Here is a 12,103-nt window from a genome sequence, read left to right on the forward strand (position 1 = left end):
TGAAAGGGTTAGGTCTTTCTTCTCAACATCAGTGGGAGCTGGCCTCCCAAACACCTTTAAAAACATGATGCAAGTCTTTTATTGGTAAAAGAGACAGGTATAAAAATCTACATGGAACAACTACTGACCTGTAGTATTAGTCCTTGGTCTATTTTATTTATGTAATAAATTTATATTTAATTATATGATTTGTACAGGATATGCCTGATAGACATTTTGTATTAAACTTCATGATGTTACTGTTTGATGGACAGAGGGTTTTCTACATGGATAAGAAAGTAGTTATTTTTTTCGGTTTAAGAAAAACTACGTGGAAAGCTAAAAAGAAAAAAAGTGATGTGAGGCTATAGAATATAGGACTACAGGTGCAAAAGAGAAAAAAAAATAGTTAGCAACTACTTCATCTAATCAGGTCACTACCTTTGCTTTTGTTGTGTGTGTGTGTTAGCTATATTGTCTATCTTTTAAGCAAGGAACTGTGCAAGGTAAAATGAGTCAAGGCAATAAGAAACAGGTATCATTTTCTTCCATATAAGCCCCAGATACCTCATACTTGAATTTTCACTGTGAGTAACTATCTCTGGTCGATTAAATTGTTTTCAGTATTTTACTTTGTTTGTGTTGGTAGACTACTGCTATTACTGAATGTTTAATTGATTGCACTATTTTATTAAATTTACTAAGAGAATGTGGTTGAAGGAAAAATCAGTTTTGCATGATGTACTAAATACAAGTCTAGCTCAGATGAGTCCATTTTGAATAGACTGGGCTGTTTGGGGTTGGGTTTCTTGTTTTTGTTTTTTCCACCCTGACCAGCTACGTAATGGATAAGCCTGCAGCTGACTCCCAGCTATGAGGTGTTATCTGAGCAACAACCCTTCATTTGCTCAGGATCACTGGGTATGGTTAGCCCCGTTCTGCCTTCTCCCCCACTTGCACCATTGCGTAAGAATCAAGGCTTCACATACATATTATTCTGCAGGATTTTTTACCAAACTGAACTTTTTTCCTGGTAGATTAACAGAGTGCTAAAGCTAAATTTAAAATTTTGTATATTTAACCTTTCCCCCTAATTGCTTGCCCAGAATAAAGGTTTGGTGCTTTGTTCCTAAATTCTCTACATGAGGTGGTGTGCATTAAAGTGTATTTATACTCTTTCAGATTAATTAACTGTGACCTTATGAACCACTGTCCTTGTTTAATTGGTGGCTCCAAAGCACACTAATGGCATAAATCAGCTGATAATGAGATTCAGACTTGCTTTTAAAATATATAATAACACTGCATTGATAGAGCAAATGAGATTTGTTGACTCTCTGTTGGTATTACAGGAGAGAAGACACAATTAAATGTGTACTTTCAGGATGGGGGAGGGCTTGGTTGGAATGAATAATATGCACTTCAGGGTGGGTGTATGAAATAAGGAGGATATTCTGCATCAAGATAAGTTTGGTATTCTCTCCTTGTCTCTAGGCACTGTGCAGTGTTGGCTGGTGCACTTTAGGATACAGAAATGTTGTGGGAAGGTGTTTCTTAAAGATTACTGGAGGCTAACAAAAATGATGATTTCATCTTAAATATAGTTACATGTTTTTAAACTGAGCTTACACCCACTGTTTTATGAACTGCAAATTAATCAGATAGCTCCCAGAGAACAAAAAGGTTTTGACCTAAACTAGTTGCCCAGGCTCCATTACTATTTTCAGTTTAATGTTACCCATATCCATCCTCACATTTTGGAAGGAAAACAAGGGCTGTGCAACAAAGTTTCTTTGTTTTCGTAAGAACTAAAAATGTGCTGTATGTAGACCAAACAATAAAAATAAACTACTGAACTACCTTCTAATGCATGGGGGTTCTGGAGAGAGGAAACCATGGATATTTAGAGGCATAAAGTGAGTCATTGTGCTAGTTAAAGAATTTTATAAGGCGAGCTCTGTGGGTTTGAGTTGCATCTGTTACCTTTCCAACTAGAACTGAAGGGTATGCAGGAAAAAGAATGTTGGATTTAATCATGCCTTATAGTGAACGCATTGTACTTAGGCTAAGCTTCTAACCGGGATCTAGACTGTAGGAGAACAAAATCGTTAGTCTGTCTTTCTGTATGAATTTTGCCTTAGATGGGTTCCAGTTAAATGCACCTAAACAATATTATTTTACACCAGTTAAGCTGCAAAATGCTGTTAACAAAATATTTTTAAAAAGTAATGAATGTTCTGTAACACTTGAAAACAAACAAAAAAAAACCAAACAAAAAACCCCAACCAAAAACCCCAACCAGCCAAAAAAACCCTCACAGCTATTTTCCTTATTAAAAGATAACCATGCGTGCATTTATGATAGTTCTTAGAAGCCGTAATGGACTGGGTTGCTATGGTGTGAGATGCAGAACAATGAAATAATTGTTTCTCTTGGTATTGGCTTCCTGGAAACAAATTCTGTGTAAATTACTTGGCTGAAATAGTGACAACAGCCTTGTGTGCTGTTTTATTTAATTCATAGTTAAAAATCATAACTACTCTGTAATAATAGAAAAGTAACATTTATCAGTTCTGGGCTTTCTTTTGTTTCAACTTTTTTTCCTTTTACGTTTTCAGGTCAGTTTCATGAATTCAAAAGCAACTTACCAGTGATTTCTGGGAGCTGGGGCTGATTTTCTTGTGTATTTGTAAGTATTTATTGATTAATTTTCCTGTTATGTGCATCTTTCTAATACTCTTTTAACATAAAGAATGAAGGCTATTTTAAAATGTCACAGTTTTAGAATGTTCTTTTATTAAGAAATGTACCTAGCTACTTATAAACTTTTTGTAGTTTTTTTGCTACCAAGTTATGCTTCAGTTATTCAGAGGGGCTACAGGTGCTTGAATTAACAGTGAACATGCCTGTTATTTCAAGCTTTCTTTGGGTTTTTGTAGTAATAATAATAATAATGAGAGAACAGTGTTGCTTGCAGTAACACATCAGTTGTGACGCTTGCTAATGATAGCAGTGCATCTTGCTGTTGTGATGAAAATTGTTTCTAGAAATGAATTGGGGCTGTGATTCAAGACCGACAGAACTTTTAGAGGAAATGCTACATGGGTTTATTGAGGAAACACTAGGATGACCAGTATCTGCTGAACTGGGAATGTATTTTTATACACCCTGGAGAAAGCTGACCTTTATGTTTGCAGCAAAATGACTGAGACTGTAGTCATTTAGGCCATGGCCCAAGAATATGTTTCATCATGTGCCCAAGTTCAAATAAAGCAAATGGGACTAGGCCTATGCGTAAATGCTTTGAGAAAGGGAAAGCTAGAGGAGAGGATCTGGGAGCAAGATAGTTATTTATGCAAGGAATAGAAAGCTTTTCAGAATTGCTGTTTTGGATAGTCTTCAGCTTTAGTCAAGTATAATAAGGAAAATCTAATGGGACTTAGACTTGGCATGATATAAATTATTGCAATAACTCTTGCATGAGGTAGTATAAGTGAAACCAATCTATGCAGCTTGTTCTCTTAAGTCACAAATACAGTTTATGAATAAATATTTATTCAATCATTTGTGGAAAAAGATGTTCACAAAACTACATTAATCAGGAAAAAAGATGTCTGGTTCTCCTCTCAGTATGGAAATGTGTTCAATTTGTACTAACCCTTCCTCTTTACAAATGTTTATTTTCGTATATGGTTTTGCTATTATATTTGCAGTTTCCTTCATTCACAGGTCAGCATCTTTTTAATGAGCATTGTCGGTCGTATTTAAAGAAAATATTGTTATCAAATAACATAAACAATTTTAAAAAGTATTACCATTGAAAAATAGTTCTGAGAAGGCAATGTAAAGTGATTACTGAATTGAGAGTGAGGAATTTGTTGTAACTCTTCCTGGCTTTGCCACTGCATGTTTTTTTCAAGCAATCAGTTAGACTTTCTTTGCCTCATTTTTCTCGTCTATAATGGAAATAGTAATATATCAGTCAATACAAGCAGTACTTCTTTATACCTCAATATGGAGTATACTTTCCAATCAAAGCAATGGAATAAATACAATGGTAGATTCATGGTGAACTTTGCGTGTACCAGGCTAATTGGATGAGAACCTGTAAGTATTGTTTAATTCATGTTCATGTAGTATTATGAACATATAAAGGGCTTTAGTAATTATATTGTGGACTCCTGATCCAAGTCCTGCTTTTCTTGGTTGACAACGACAAAAAGCTGTGGTAAACAAAATTGACATAAAAAGTACTTTGAAAACAATGTTTGTGTTTAGGTCAATCAAGTAAGGACTTAAGCTTTAATGAGAAGTATGGACTGTTGTTATCACATAACTGTACACTGGCTTTTGCAGAAAAAGTTGTTAGTACAGTTGAAACACTTTACAGCATTGTGACCATGAGAGCTGGAACGTGGTTCAGCAGCCTTACCAATGAAGCCAAGTAAATGACTATACAAAATGACGGTACAAAATGAACCACAGACTAGCCTTTTATAGGTATTCTCTGCAACTCAGAGTTCAATCACATTGACATGAATATCTGGAGAAGCTAACACTATGGCTGATTCTTGTTGTTCTCTGATTAAAGGACTTATTTTAATGTTGAGTGCTATGTATCTAGGAACATATGCAAACCTTAAGCTCACATAAACTGAAAAGAAAATGTAGAATGTACAACTGATTGATTCAGCCTGGTGTTTCCTCACATACTGAAAACAGGATTAAATATACATTCTATAGTAATACAGGTTTAGATCTTCTTAAATCATCTATCTCTATTGTACCTCTCCGAACTTGCAAATATTCTGTAGGTAGTATACATTAGTTCAGCAGATACAGACTCTTACTATTCAGTAACAGTAATATGTACAGTGTCATAAATTTTCACTGTGCTCTGTAGACTAATAGGACAGGTTGTTACCTCAAGTATCTTTCAATTTAAAGGCTCGGTTTCTGCAAATACTTATCCATGTGAGGTGACCATGCAAGCTGATGAAACCAGGATCAAGACCTGAGGCTGAACAAATAGGCCCTAAGCAAATTATACCATGTAAGATGGGAGCTTTGGGGGGTTGGTGTGGAAGACAAAAAGTTTGCCTATATAAGGAGTTTTGAGAAGATTCAATTCTAAGCAGGATTTAAAAAATGCTAATGAGAAGTGTATACCTTTTTCATGTTATTGCTATAATATTTGGGCATGTTTTTATAGTGTGTGTGTTTGATCAATACTCCAAAGGGAAGGAGTGTAGATCAGTGCTAGGAAGATTGATCTCTGAAACTGTGCATATTTTTATAAGGGAATACAGCAAGATCAGCTAAATACTGCTATAGGTCTATACCAAAGCTATTTCAACCAGGGGCTATAATAACTTTTTCCTCAAATTTTTGAAAGTTTTGTCATAGATGCATTCTGCTGTAACATGTAATTACTTGGATCATCCAGTTCAGACAACTTTGGGGTTTTTTTGTCATATTTGGCTAGTTTTGTTCAGGAGAAAACAGGATTGATGATTCATACAAAAGTAAATTTCATGGAAAATGTGACATTTGTGCGCTTTTGTGTTATGCCCACAGAGTAATTGTCCTAACTAAAGGTTACTTTTTTCAAGAATGTGGTCTTAACATGGTTTAATTTATTTAATTGTTCTTCTCAAGTAGGTTTGTCCAGTAGTAAACTGCAATAGTTATTTAAAGTTACGGACGGCAAAATACATGCCCTCTAATAACACAGCATTTAAAACAAATTTTGCTTGTACATCAGCAATTACAACTACCTTTTTACTAGCAGTTCAGTTTCTGTGTAAACATTTTATTGTGACTTCACGACAAAGAGGAAACACTGAGAGACGGGAAAAAAGAACCCTGAAATGAATGGTGTTAAAGCCCATGAAACTTCAGTGTCTTGCAAGAACAGCTCTTCAGTGAAAAGCCTGTATTGAAAATATGGTGAAAATAATATAATTGGATTTGAGACTAAAATCAAATTGCTTTAAAAACAAACAGCAGCAATTTTTTTCAAAGGAGGTTTAAAAAGAAAAATAGAAACACTTAGGGAACACCCACAGGCACACACAGTATAACACAACAAAACTGAGATTCTGAGTAGGTAAACTATCTTTTCAAACACTTATTCCAATCAGTACATCATCAGGCAGTATGCTTTGCTTCAAACTCAATATTTAATATTTTTTCCTCAATCTTATTTTTAAGGCAATTTTTATACTTTTTTTTGGTTTCGTATGGAATAGATCTATTTAAAACTTAGAGAATGTGTTTATTTACACCATGGAGCATCTGACCAAACAGATTTGTGCTTTGTATTTGTACCAGCTTATTTAAAAGGAGAAAACTATTAAATTGTGAATATTTACATGATAAAGTCAAAGAAAGCACAGCTTATTTGGAGCAAGTGAAGACATATGTGGCTTTGGTGCTATTTACCTTTATGGGTTTAATTGGTAACATCTGATGTTCTACTCAATTACAGTTAATTTATTTGGGAAAATATAGTGCCTATACTTTCTAGAAAAGCAATTTACTGAACTCAATTCTTAAAAAGTTGCTCTCCATTTTCTCTTTGTAAGATACAATTGTTTATCAGCATTTGGTTAAGGAGGTTTATCAGCTTATCACTTACCTCTTTCAATAAAGAGCTAATTCTTTCAAAATTCCTACTAAGAAAGCAAAGTGATGCCTTACTAGAAGCTCTGTTTGCTGCAACATCCATACTTTTTTGGCATGTGTGTGCTGGAGATATCAGAGGTCTTTATCCTCTTCTGCCTACTTTCCTGCTAACATTTGTGACATACCAAATGATGTAAAATGATGTAGTTGCACCATGAAGTAGCCCCTCAGCAATTCAAAGCTCTATTTTCCTGGGATTATTTTATAAATGGTGAATATAAAATCTGCTTCTGGTGGAACACTATCTTACTCTTTTTATGCAATGCTTGCACTACCGTAGCACACAAATTTTCTAATAAGAAACAGTTCCAGTATATAACGTGAGGTATAAATAAATACAAAAGCAAGGCACCTGCCTTGAAGAGTTTTCTTGTCTGAGAAAGCTTCTGTAAATACACATATTTTAGATGTACTTAAGTAGAAACAAAATGGAAGGGGGAAAGGGCATTTCTTTACACTTCAGTAATACCTGGTGCGTACATGCCCAAGCACATTTGCCAGTGTGGGTCTAATAGAGCGGTTGCTTCCATCCAGAGTTTTGTAGTTGTACCTGAACAGACACAGGTGTGGAAAAAAGACTGAAGGGGAGAGGAAGGTGGCTTGGACATTCACCTGCTAAGAACAGGACAGAAGTCCGATCAAAACTACAAAAAGTTCTGTTTATTTTTTAGTATCTGAACTGAAATTCTCTCTCCCCACCCTGTGCTTCTAGCTGGGATGTCTGATGGACTCCCCTGTGTGAATTTTTCTAAAGCTGTGTTTGTGGGAGGTCACCTAGGGACTTCTAGTTCTAACAGAAGGAGTGTCTGTTGCAGGATGCTGGCACAGAAGCATGTTCCCATCTGAGTTCCCACTTACCTTCTGAGTGCAGCAGACGTTATTTTGGCTGCTTCTTTATTGACCGTACACACTGTTTCTTGGTAGTAAGTAAAGAAATTAATAGATATACAGAATGCTCATATTGTGGAAGCAATATGCGCTGTATTCATTTTAGCCAGTTTTTCTTATAATAAGCAAATAGTGCACTTACTTAAACTACTTCTAGGATTTTGATATTTAACATAGCACAGAAATCTTCTTCAGTTCTTTATGAAGAATAAAATGTATGCCACAAGAGAAAATATACAAAATAACAGTTTTCATTCATGTAAACTCAAAGGGTTTCATGCTATTAGACTCTTTAGCACTTACTAAAATGTGGACACTACTGAGGGTGAGAGTGCTATCCAACCAGCTTCTGACACACTGCACAAAGACAGAGGCCACGTATGTGGTCTTTGCTTACTTGTGATGAAGTTGAACCATTTAGTGAAAATGCTTTTTCAAAGGATTGTCATGCTCTGGATGTAAGCGAGGACCTCCTTGCTTTACTGCTCCTCCATATGTGTGCTGGATGAAATCCATGTAATGCACTAGATCCATCTGCTGTCTAAAAAATTCTTTGCAAAACTACTAAGCAATAAAATGGAAATCCTCATCCCAACAATTCTATATGCTGTTGACGTTGCATGCAATGCTTGGGAGAGAGGAATCTGTTAAGAAATATTTGTGCTAAGAAGCTGAATTAAGGATGTGGAAGCAAAAATATCCGTACAAGTCCATACCTGGACAGAGTCCTATAGGTTTTCTGCAAGTGATTGGCATTTGCAGAGCCAAAATATTTTTAGAAGAAATGGTTGTTCATCACAAAACCAAAGCCTCAGGTCACTTAATAACTACAGTGCAGGATCTTAGAAAAGCTGTAAAGAGAATTTTCTTTAAGCCATTCTGCGAGTAGTAAATTATATACAGTATTTCTCATTCTACGTAAATTATACAAAGGATTTTTTATTCTATAGTATGGATGAACAATGCCAACAGTTGGTGTCAGCATTAACTTTTCAAATCATATTACTTAAAAGGGTGAGGGTTATAAAGTGTCCACAGACAGCTTCATTTTCTCTCTGTCTTCCTAATGCACATATACCAATGGCTGTTTGATTCATTTATTGACATAAAACAGAATTGCTTGGAAGTAACCACTCATTCATCATAATCACAGTTACAAGAGAGCATGGGGTAAGAGGTTAACTGCTTGCTAGATGTATCAAGATCGTTGGTATATACCAAAGCCTGACTCAATAGAAATCTGATAATGGTCTGTTGAAGGTAAAACATAACTGTTAATAGCTAAATAAAAAAACTGATAAAGACTGTACCGTAAAACACTTAAATTCCTAAAGTTAATTAAAAAGAGCTGATCAAAGTGCAGCCTCTATTAAAAATGTTACTTTAAGATATTAAAGATAAGATAGAGCACCAAGGTCAATTTAAAATTTTTTTTTAAAATTCATTTTCCATGAATTATTTTTTTTTCTTCTTGGCAGTGCTTTCATTAATAATTAAAATATAAATAATGTGAAAATATTAATTTTTACTTTTAGTAGTTTAAGTTCATGCACAGTGATGATGAATTGATATTTTGGGGTATTTACATTAACAAGACATTGAACAAAATCAGTTTGAACTAACTGGGAACAGCTTCTGTTCTTAATACATGTGTGAGATGGATTCAGTACTATGCATCATAAAATATTCAAAGACTATACTTAATTGTGTAAATACCATATTATCTTTATGGGTTTATTAGAGATTACTGTATAATCCTGGCTCTGAAAGTTAGTCTGAAAGATGCTCCCTGCAGGAGCGAAAAAGCCCCAGGGAGTAATTAATCCAATTCTCCAATGCTAAAACAAAGCAGGTTACATGAGTTTTGAAGTTTCACCTCTCACTTCTGCCTTCCCCAATGAAACAGTTCACAAAATGTAAGACTTCATTCAAAGTTCTTATTTTCAGTATAAAAAGAAAAGTTTGATTTAGAAAGGGAGACGATCTTCATCAGGAAATTGGCAGGAATGAGGGTCGGACTGAGACACGTGGTCCTGCAGGAGATCTAAAGTACTGTAGGACACCAGAGTGAAGATGGATGACTAGCTAGCAAACTGGCTGTATATATGGAATTCCTACTGGTTTAGTATCTATTTTCAACTCGAATGCTTTAGTATTCGATATATAATACTTTTCTTTAAAAGAATTGCCTGGTCACTGATATAACACTGAACTACAGTTAGATCTGCTGAAGAGATCAGAGTAAAGTGCAAGAACGTGAAGCCAAGGTTAGCATGATGAAAGTGGAGTAAAAATTTCACTCCCCAAAACCTCATAACTAACTACCTAAAACTTGAGAGGTGCTCCTACAGCAGGCACAAGGGATCAGAGATGTGGTTAACTTCAGAGTGTGTGATAACACTCCTTGATCCTATTTCAGCAAAAGAAGTTTTATGAACATCAAATCAGGCTCATGATTAGCCAATCCATCGATGGAAAGTAGGCAGCCCTTTGCCTTTCAGAGACAAGTAAAAATGTTCCAGAATGTACCTAGTTTATTAAACAATTCTGTGAAGTTCATTGAACTCACTTTTATTTCTCCTGTATTTCTGAGATATTTTTTAGGCTTGAGCACCCCAGCTTAATAGAACATGCACTATCGATTTATCTAAAGATATATTTTCTGTTTTCTTTTTATGTCTTTAGGGTTTGTTTGTACTATTGACATTTTATTTCATTGTTCCATTTTTACCAAGTGATTACAGTTTGTATAAAATCCAGCAGTGAAATTAAATAGCTGAAATTATTCTTTCTAAGATGCAACGTCCTGTATTTGTCAACACTAGGTTTCATGTCACTTTGCTGCTTCTTAACCCAGTATTTTTAAAGTATGGTTAGAAAGTCTTAATTTTATGGAACATTTCCTCCTCCAAATCATGATGCAGATTTTAATATAAATTTTTGAAAAGCCATTTCCCCTACAACCGTATTGGATCTCACCCCCGCCCTGTATCCACTAAAGAACAGTTATTTTTTAGAACTCGGTTATCCTATCTTGCTTGGGCAAGTTTTTATCATTGCTAGGTTATTGGCCTTTTTTAATGGATTATGTGTTATGGTAGCATCCCAGCCTAGCAAATAGTCCTTATACTTCCTTACTGTGTTCATTAAAGCCTACCAGTATATCTGTGTTTGTAAGAAGTGTGAATGGGTTTGAAAGGAATCTTTTGCCCAAAGATTTGTTTTGTATGAATTGAGGTATATTCACTTGCCTCTGAAATACCAGGTATTGGTTGCTGCCCACTCCAAGATTCTTCTGATCCAGTATGGAAACCTGATATGTTCTTAAATCTCCAGGTCTTGAAATATGATCAAGGAACAATCATTCTGATCCTTCACAGCCCCATTCCTAGACAATCGCAGCTAGGAAGCGACTATTATTACCATGTATGTGTATAACTCTTCTGTAAGTTAGTTAGTTGGTTTTTAATCTCGTGTTCTTAAAGATGTTTTTTATGGACATAACTGTAACTTTTAGAGAATGAGGAGGGGAACATAACCATGTACGTTCTATTATCTTTTTGCCGTATTCCTCAAAACAGCTGCAAGACCTGTATAATCTTACTCCAGATTCCTAGGTTCGTACATTAGACAACATATACGCATCCTCTTCACAGGCGAATTTACTTAAATAATTGTGTAATTATTGAAACAAAATATAATAATAATTTTTCTCTTCCTGTAATGTTTTTTAAAAACTGAATTTATATATTCTGATTGCCACAGTTTGCATTATAGATTTGTTTCAGATTGTGCAATATTCAGCAGCAAGCTATAACAATAATAAATGTTCTGTCCCATTAAAAGCATTTAGGTAGAGCTCATGCATTCGAAAAGTGGTTTTTTTGTTTTTTGTTTTTTGTTTTTTGTTTTTTTTAAGGCCACATAGATTCTTGTACTTTACCCCAGAAACATGCCAGCCTTTCTTTCTTCCCCCCCTGCCTCTCTTTTTAACTCTGGTGGTTTGTTTCTGTGTGTGAATAAACTCCTTCGTTCCTCCAAAACAGTCTTCTGTTTGAGATGACTGTTTTTTTATGGCTTTTTCCTCACCCACCCACCTGCCATTAACTATTTGGTTACCACTTGAAATACTTCATCATCGAGATTCAAACTCATTGTCCTGTGGCCATTGTTGCTTAGCAGAACACCCATGCTTGCTTCCTACACAAACACACACACACAAATTAATAACTGAGTGGAACTCCTCCTCCTCTGTGCTCCAGAAGGAGCTGCTCCAAAAAGAAGCCATTTATAGTATCAATAAGCTGCTTCTCCAAACCATGTACAGATGTGTTATTCAACCAGTTAATATTGGGGTAGTTAAAATCACCCATTATTATTTTTCTGGCAGATTTTGCCACTTCATTAATATCTTTCAACATACTGAGTTGCTTGGCTGTTCCTTCTTTTACATGGCTTATATCATATCATGCCATCACAGCATATTCTGTAGTTTCGAGTTAATTGCCCAATTAACAGTGGTATTCATGAAGTGCTAGGAAAATTCCAC

At 35.2% G+C, this 12,103-nt stretch overlaps 1 protein-coding gene across 4 annotated transcripts in view; it reads left to right on the plus strand.

The window, feature by feature from the left end:
* Window positions 1–12,103, plus strand: part of SOX6 (SRY-box transcription factor 6) — a 376,628-nt gene that overhangs the window by 49,870 nt on the left and 314,655 nt on the right. For all 4 annotated transcript variants that reach the window (XM_082317552.1, XM_082317544.1, XM_082317553.1 and 1 more), the window contains exon 2: window positions 2,598–2,668. The gene's annotated coding sequence lies outside the window, so the exon portion shown is untranslated. The remainder of the gene's footprint in view (window positions 1–2,597; window positions 2,669–12,103) is intronic.

Source organism: Platalea leucorodia, assembly GCF_965183815.1.
Source record: "Platalea leucorodia genome assembly, chromosome: 7".
NCBI lineage: Eukaryota > Metazoa > Chordata > Aves > Pelecaniformes > Threskiornithidae > Platalea > Platalea leucorodia.